The sequence below is a fragment of the Felis catus genome, chromosome C2 (genome assembly GCF_018350175.1).
Source record: "Felis catus isolate Fca126 chromosome C2, F.catus_Fca126_mat1.0, whole genome shotgun sequence".
NCBI lineage: Eukaryota > Metazoa > Chordata > Mammalia > Carnivora > Felidae > Felis > Felis catus.
The window spans coordinates 23,771,626-23,780,725 of record NC_058376.1 but is presented as its reverse complement, the minus strand read 5'-3'; positions in this window follow the sequence as shown (position 1 = coordinate 23,780,725).

Below are 9,100 nucleotides of genomic sequence, written 5' to 3'. Positions count from 1 at the left end.
AACACGGCAGTGACAGAAATATGGAGTGAAAGTGTGGAGTGAAGAGTGAAAGTCAATTGCCAGCACTTTTCATGGTGAAGCAGGGGAACTTCACACTAGAAACTTAAGAGTAGATTCAAACAGACAAGTTAAAAAGGCATAAATAAGGTTAGTTTTGAAACCATTTTCTAAATTGAGTATATCTTGAAAAATAAGCTCTTATTTTGCATTAGATGAGCAAGTATAATAAAAAAGAAGTTTATAAAAAATATTTGATGTGCTAAATAGAATGTTCACAGGCCTCAGGGATAAGATGTCAAAATCAAACATAGTAAATATAGGTAATATTTATTGAATTCTTACTCGGTTTCAAGTACTTCCTATTTTAAAAAAAAAACTTTTTAAAAGTTATTTTTAGAGAGAGAGAGAGAGAGAGTGCAAGTACGGCAGAGGGGCAGAGGGAGAAAGAGAAAATCTTAAGCAGTCTCCATGCTCGGCACAGAGCCTGATACAGGGCTGAGTCCCACAACCCTGGTATCACGACCTGAACCGAAATCTAATATTGGGTATGTAACCGACTGAGCCACCTCGGTGCTCCTCAAATACTTTTAAAGCACTTTCCAGATAATAACCTATTTGACCTTCATACTGAGAGGTAGATATCAGTAATAATCCCAATTTACAAGAAGTTGAAAATGAGATAACATACAGATTAAAAATATTGTCCATGATGAGAAAGTTAGTGAGTTGGACATGCAGTGTTCAAACCCAGAGCCCTCTAACAATTGAGAAATAATATAAGGAGTCTTAATTGTATCTTGTACTTTCAAAGAGAAGAGGCTATTCATACCAGAAGTAAAGGCTTCCTTTGATCCTTACTTTCCATATTTTTTTATTTATTGAAATAAAAAAGACAGTTTCTCTGGCCTAATATTCCCTTTTTCTTTTAGATCTCCAAATAAATTTTAAGATATACATCCCCTCTAGAAAAGTAGAGCCTCATATGTAGAATACTTTGAATTCATTTATTTTTTTGACAGACATTTAGAAAATATCTTCGATAATCCCCTTGTGGGCATAATGGAGAAACTTAGATTTGTACTTCCTGGAAAATGTTAACAAAGATTACTGATTTATGCATAGATGATTTACTGGATGGAGATTTCTACTATAGCCAAGGAAATAATTTGTTGAGCATTAAAATGGCAATTCCCATAATGTGTGTCAAATTGTCCTACTAAAGTAAATCTAAAATGAGAACAGAGTGAAACTATCCTTCTGAATGGCTCTGAATATCCTCTAATGGAGCTTATTTCAATCTGGCAGTGCCTTATTTAAAAAGAATTTTTATTAATAAGTACAGAATATGTGAGTGCCCGCAGTACATTTCAAAATAAGTTTCAGATTGCTAATTAATTATTTTAAATTACCATTTTGGGGTGTCAATTTTATTCAACTTTGTAGGCCTTCTGTACTCCCATACTTCACCCTTCGACCACACCCATACCTCTATCCTTTCAGAATATGAATATATTCACATTGGATAAGTGTGGGCTTAAAATAAAATATTGAAGGAATGGCTGTTTTATAATTTTTTAATTAAAACTAATCACCTGCATGTAAAATCAGCACTCATGATTATTAAGCATCCCTGTAGATGGTTTAAATTTGATACACTATTTTAAACAACCTTTTTATATATAATCTACCAACAGTAAGCTGTGTCCACTTAAAGTCTAAAGGTAGATGAATTCTAAAATAAGTATGAATGTGTGCAATCACAATCACATTTATGATAGAAGATCTTTTCATCATTTCAATTTCCTCATTCATATCCTCATTTCCTGAGTCTTAATCCCTCAATTATTGCTGTGCTTCCTGTATACTATTTTGTGACCAGCTTTCTCTCACTTCAGCATAATGATTTTGAGATTCATCCATTATATTGCTTGTATCAGTAATGTACTCATTTTAACGGCCGAGTAGTATTCCATTGAACGGATATGCCATGATTTGCTTATCCTCTGTTTTGATAAATGTGTGCACTGTTGCTAGTTTTAGCTATTATGAATAAAAGTGTATGAGATTTTACCTGGATTTGTCATTTTTCTTCAGTACACATTCAAGCTTGCAATGGCTAAATTACATAGTAAGTTTATATTATTTTTCAGGAAATTACCAAATTATTTTTCAAAGAAATCATACCATTTTAGATTACTACCAGGAAGCATGAGAGTTTCAGTTGCTGTATATCCTCACTATCATTTGTTGTTGATATTGTTTCCTAGTATGATCTAGTTTTAGTATTATCTAATTGTTATCTATGGTAGGATTTAGCATGTCATTCCTCCAACATCACTAGAAACAGTCCTCCTAGTATGACATAGGAATGTATGTTTAAATAATCAACCATATAATATAAAAACAAGGAGACCTGCCTTGAGAGAAGTATAGCAGGAAAGACTTTTAAGAACTATTATTACTCTAGGCCCTGTAAAACAAAACAAAAATAACACCAATTTCATATATGGCATGCAAAAAATGAAAGATCATCTCTTTCTTTTTATAATATTCACTGCCACATTAAATTTTGTTAAAATCATTTTAGAAGGGGTTACAAATAGACAACAATGAGGTTTAGTTTAATTTTATATTGGCATGGAGTTTAGTTGATACTTGGTTTTTACTTCACAGTGATAACAAGAAACTGGGTGTAATTATTTGGCTAGAGAAATTTGTCACCACAGAGTTCCGTATTTTGGTAGTATTTTCTTTACTCTTCGGAAATGTCCTAGCATTGCCTCTTTCCATCAGATTTCTTACTGGTATGTTATGAATTGTTAAAGAAAATCTAAATGTGCCTTAAAAAAACAAAACAAAACAAAAAAGCCTTAAAAAATAAAAAAAAAAAAGCACAAAAATTTAACTCTATAGTATCTCAATTTGTATGTGTTTACTGTTTTAGAATATTATATTGGTATTTATAAATACTAAGTATATTCAGACACATTTCAGTCAAAATTGTGTTCCTTGTGGTAGAGACATTAGGAAAGGGTAAATGGGAATTGATGACCATCTTTCTTCTCCAGCAGCTCAGGAAAACACCTGAGACCCTGCTTAAAGGGCAAGTGTTCCACCTGCCTAGCCTGAAATGAGCTAATTGCCTACCTGTCAATTCATCCTTCTGTTTTCCTTGAGTCATAGATGGCTTTAAATAATGTGAAAGTCTTTATCTCTCTGAATGCAAAGAGGTGGGCAGGACCTGAAGAAACCAGTGGTCTTATATGCTACTTATCATTTCACATTTTTAAATACAGAATGCTATCAAAGCAGGAATCAACTCTTTCTGTGTGCTATTTAAAAAGAGGAACTTACTCTAGTGTCTTAGATACTGATAGTGTTGTATTTGACATGCATAAACAAGATTAGCTTGGCTAAGCGTATTCATTTAAAATGTAGATAATTTTATGAATTCTCCATAGCCCTCTCGAGGTATAGAATCTCTAAAATACAAAACCATGAACTCTGTGGAATAATTAAGAGTTTTAGATGGGTGTTTTCTCTTGGAGGCAGTGGGGGGAATCTTACTTCTTATTAGCATGTAACTTTGTATCTAAATAGGTTATATAACAGATCCTTAATCAAAGTGATACAGCTTAAAGTACAATTTAAGGGGAAAAAATTCCCGGATATTGGGAAGGCCCCAAGTCCCTCATATTAACTCTTATTAACTCATTATTCAATCAGTGATCAGTCATCACTCTGCTTCTTTAATCCTCTTGTTAGGATCCGAAGATTCTGGAGGCATATATAGCCCTGTAGCTTAGTTAGATAGTTTATTGTCTGCTGTCCTGGATTCTTCAACAATACAGAGTCCCCTGCAATGGTTTTGAAAGTTGAAACTTAAACATTAAAAAAAAAAAAAAAAAAAAAAAAAACACTGTTGAGCACAAACTATAAGGAAACCTTACTGTTAGTTGTCCTGAGGATATGAAGACAAATCAACTCAGTGGCTTCTCATAAAATTTACAGTCCAAAGGGGAGATACACCTGTAGGAAGCAGACCTGTATTTAAAGTCCATATCCTCCATACTAGTTGTTTGGAAAAGTATTTGGAGACAAAAATGCATGAATGAATTGTAAGGAAAGTGATGTCATTCTGTCTACATGTAAGTGCTCAAAAATACTGTGGTAATTTGTTAGTTTTGTTGGGAGAGGTTCTGGACAGAAATAACTCCAGGGATGCCAATTATCCTGAGACAGTGAAGCTCTCCAAATAATGGGTATGAGAGAAATGATGTTCCCTGAGTAGTTTGGACATGGAGCAGAAAAGGTAGTTTTGTTTCCTACCTGAGAAATGTTGAAAATATTCATTGACAGCATAGTAGATGTTTGTAGCAAACTAAGATGTAATAAGATTATGAGTTCAGACAAAAGTATAGGTAGCAACGTGAAAAGAGGAATCCAAGAGATTTAGCAGAAGGTGAACCGATTTAGACACCAGCTCAGGACAGGACTGAGGGCAGAGGTTGGGGGGCTGGAAGTCTTCTTGGAGAACGGATACATTAGGCATGCATTAAGGAGTGTGTCCTTGTCAGTTAGGACTGCTCTAACAGAGTACCATACACTAGGTGGTTTATAAAAACATTTTTTTTTTTTCCCTGACAGTTCTGGAGACTGAAAGTTCAAGGTCAGGGTGCTAGCAAGGTCAGGTTCTGATGAAGTTACTTCCTTCTGGATTGCAAACAATTGTCTTCTCATTATATCCTCACATGGGTGCTGGGGTCCTGCCCTAGCAGGTCCAGGGGTTCCTGAAGGATGAATGGCATGGGCGAAAATAACAAATGGACTGAGACAACAGCAGTGTGTTAGACTGGCCACGTTATTGTGGCAAGCGTGGCATTATATTTGTTAGCAATTTCCTTGTAGCGTGCGTCATCTATGTTTCTCAGCTTTACCTAATTCTAAAAATGTTCCTTTGTGTAATCACCCATTAAGGGTGATAACCTCATGGTTATTTCTTTGTAACGTTCCCTCCTGCCTTTTGCTTATTGATTAATTGCTTCATACTACTTTCATTATGTATCTACATTTATCTATAGTTTATAAAGTGTTTGCTTCGCTATTTTCACGAAAGGTCATCTAGCTCTCAACACCTCAAGTGGAACATTTATAGGGACATGACTTCTTAATTGTTTCTTTGAACCATTTGCGGTATAAGGAATAAAAGTATTCGCTTTGGTCTGGGGTGCCGGGAGGGAGCCAAGAGGGCCCTGGGATCCCACGCCTTTATGCGTTCCCAGAGAGACAATGTATACCTAGGAAATAATGAACCATTCTGTACCTTAACCCATGAGGTCCAATCATCATCTGGAATGCCTCCTGGGGGCCAAGTGGGCCTAGGGGTCGGAGTAACTTGTATCCACAGATACATTCCTTTGTTACCAGAGTGAGGATTGTGAACCCATTTGTTCCCTCCTTGGCTGGAAAATACATGGGGCTATCCTTCCATTAGGTAGAGGAGTCTTTATAGGGGGTGGCAAGGGCTAGATGTAGGGCCGCATAATTTCCCTGCAGAATCTTATTTCTTTCCCCAGTGGTTCTTTTCCTGGGGAGGGGGGTGCTGGGGGGAGGGGGGGAGGGGCCTGTCGTGGGCAATTCCCCAACCAACAGATCCCCAGGTACTTTCATTGGTAGGGGGGCTGCCCTGACCAGTGCTAAGGCCAAATTACATGAAAGCAGGAGTACAAGAAGCTTCACCTTCAGTGGGCCGCCCATGCAGTCCCGATGCGTCCACCACCTGGGCCCTGCCATCAGGCCGGTTGGATGGCTTGGCTTCTGGCACATGGGAGAAAAAGAGGAGAGAGATCTTTGGGATCTCTTTTAAAGAAGAACTAATCCCATTCAGAGGACTCTACCCTCATTACCTAATCACCCCGCAAAGGCCTCACCTCCAAATGCCATCAACTTGGGGGTCAGAATTTCAACATTTGAATTTTTCAAGGACAAAAATATTCAGTCCTTAAAAATATATGTATAGGTTAAAGAGTCAGGAGGGAGAGCTTTGAAAAGAACTTTTTGGAGAACTAGTAAAAAAGTTTCTAGTTGTGTGTTCAGGAAAGTAGACATAATTGGATGCAAATAAAACATGGGCACAGGAAGGAAGTAAATTCCTTATAAATATTTTATAATATATATTTTTAGCTTTTTCAATGTTTGTTTATTTTTGAGAGAGAGACAGAGACAGTGCATGAGTGGAGGAGGGGCAGAGAGAGAGGGAGACATAGAATCCGAAATAGGCTCCAAGCTCTGAACTGTCAACACAGAGCCCAACACAGGGCTCAAACTCACGAACCCGTGAGATCATGACCTGAGCCGAAGTCAGAGGCCTAACCGACTGAGCCACCCAGGCGCCCCAACTTTGAATAGTTTTGTATATATCTAAAGTGACACAAGTTATCAAAGCATGTAAAAATACTTGTTAGATACTGTGAAGAGTGGTTTCTTCACATGTGTTTAGGAAGGCAAAATTTTTCCCATAGTCATTAACTTCTGTGTGATAGAAAATCAATCTGGGCCCCACTTGTCACCCGCCTCCCTTTTTTTTTCTTTAGCAATTATGCGTTTGCCATTGGAGAGTTGAGAATGTAATGAGTATGTGAATTTTGAGAAAGGATTTGAAGTGGAGAAGAGTAGCCCAGCAAGAAAAAACAAAACAAACATGATTATTGCTTACTGCAGATAAAATGAAGAATGCATCAATGAGGATATTGTAGAATGCAGCGTGTTAGGGGAAGGCAATGGGAGAATATAAAAGTTTTTATGAAGAACATCAGGGAGGATTTTTCCACTTAAATTAATAGAGAAGTGATTACCTGGTGAAAATGATATGTAAAGTGAAGAGAAGGTGACTTTTTCAAATATGTCAAAAGCTCTGGAAAAAATTAATAAATTGACTCTTATCTGAGAAGAGAGTGAATCTTTCAACAAGAGGTTTAAAATCAAGAGACCATTCAGAACTAAGCTGTGACTTAAAATGGCAAATGTCTGTTAGAGAAAGAGGTGGGAAGTGATTACAGTAATTGACCCAGCATTGTCCTTAAAGGTGCTCTAGGCAGTTTCCAGAATGACTCAACAGATAAAAAGGTAAGTTACAAAATGCTACATAGCTCTTGCGTTGAGAGTGGTGTACCTGTATTAGGAAAAAGAAAAACCGGCAAAAATGGTAAGTGATAAAAGTGTTCACATTCACAGGGAAAATTAACCTGTTTGGCATTTCACTTATAAGGTGAGTTAGCAGCAATGAGGCTACAATAAATCAGATATGTGTGCCGAGGAGAGATTATAGATGAAACATTTATTGAAGTTACCCACAGTGTTCAAATATATGATATATACTCTTTAGACTTAAGTGACCTTGAAAGTTTATACTTAAATAGAAAATCAATTGTTCTTAAGTAATGGATTCATAGAACAGTGGGGATAACACAGTGCTTTGAATACAAGCAGGTGCTTCGGAGATGCTCGCCAGTTGCCAGTGCATTTTATTTCCTAGCACAGATCTGTGTTCATTCAATAACACACTGCATTGCCGCGTTCTGCTGGGACCTTCATTCCTAAGAACTTCCACTTTATAGAAATATCGGACTTGAAAGGTCATAAAATAAATGAGACGTTAGGAAGGGGTATAGATTTGGGGAAAATGCTATAAACGTAAATATGGTAATATATTATTTAATGTCCTCCCTCAATATAAGAGAGAGCTTTAGAAAAAGATTTTGAATGTCTTAGTACTTTCTGAATGGGGCATCTTATTTTCTTCCTTCTCACACTCGATGACCTATATGACACTTGTCAATTTCTTTCTTCCTGGAAGTCTTTATTTTTAATTTTTTTAATGTTTATTCATTTATGTATGTATGTATGTATGTATGTATGTATTTATTTATTTATTTATTTATTTATTTTGAGAGAGAGAGAGAGACAGAGCACAAGCTGGGGAGAGGCAGAGAGAGAGAGAGAGAGAGAGAGAGAGAGAAACATAGAATCTGAAACAGGCTCCAGGCTCAGGCTCACAAACTGTGAGATCATGACCTGAGCCAAAGTCAGATGCTTACCGGACTGAGCCACCCAGGCGCCCTGGAACTCTTTATTTTTAAAGACTATATATACTTTTGTTCTCTGTCTCTCATCGTTTTTTTTATTCGGTTATTTGCCAGATTTTTGTTCTTTGCTCTTTCCAAAACTGTGGTTCCTAAATGGATTTATTCCTCTCATTTCACATTATTTCTTTTAAATTTTCTACTGATGTACTTGGAGAAATCACTTCAGTAGTGACAACCCTCAAAGGGTCCTTTCCAGTTCAGATACTCTGCTTCTGTTCTAGATCCTTCTTTTCATATGTCAGCTGGTTAGCTCCATCTCAGTTCAGTGCCTGCTCTTGGCAGCCTATCACACAAAAAATCATTCATCTTCCTCTCTTGGAAAATAATGTCATAAACTCTTGAGACTGCCACTGTTTTCTACTAAAAATCTTACCACAGTTTTTTGTTGTTGTTCTCTCTCTTTTATCTCTCATCAAATATTGTCACACATATATATTTCCTTCAGTTATTCTGGCAATGGAACATCCACTCCGTTTTTGCGATGGCTTCCTAAATGTTCTCCCTGTCTCAAATTTCACACATCGAAGTCCATTCTTTAACTGACATTAGATTTGTTTTGGCCTTCATCCAAAGATGTGCCCATCGTACACCATTCAAATGCCTTTGTGTCCAACCTGATGGCCTACAGAAGACATGTCTAACTTTTATTTTGTAGTATTTGAGACATTTCACATTGTATCTCCAACTTTCCTTTCCAGAACGAATATCCTTAAACCTAGTTCAGACCAAGCAGAATGCTTTGGTGTTTTCTGACAATGTCCTTCCATGTTCAAACTGTTCCTTTATCCTGAAATCTACTCAGGCAACCAGATTGGTCTCCAATTGAGAGCCTGCCTCTAGAAGGACTCTGTATATAAACTTTCATTGGTTTTAACCCAGAAATAATCACTTTCTTTTCACTGCTCCAACTACATAATATTTAAACTTGTTTAACAGTATTTACCATATCGTTCTCT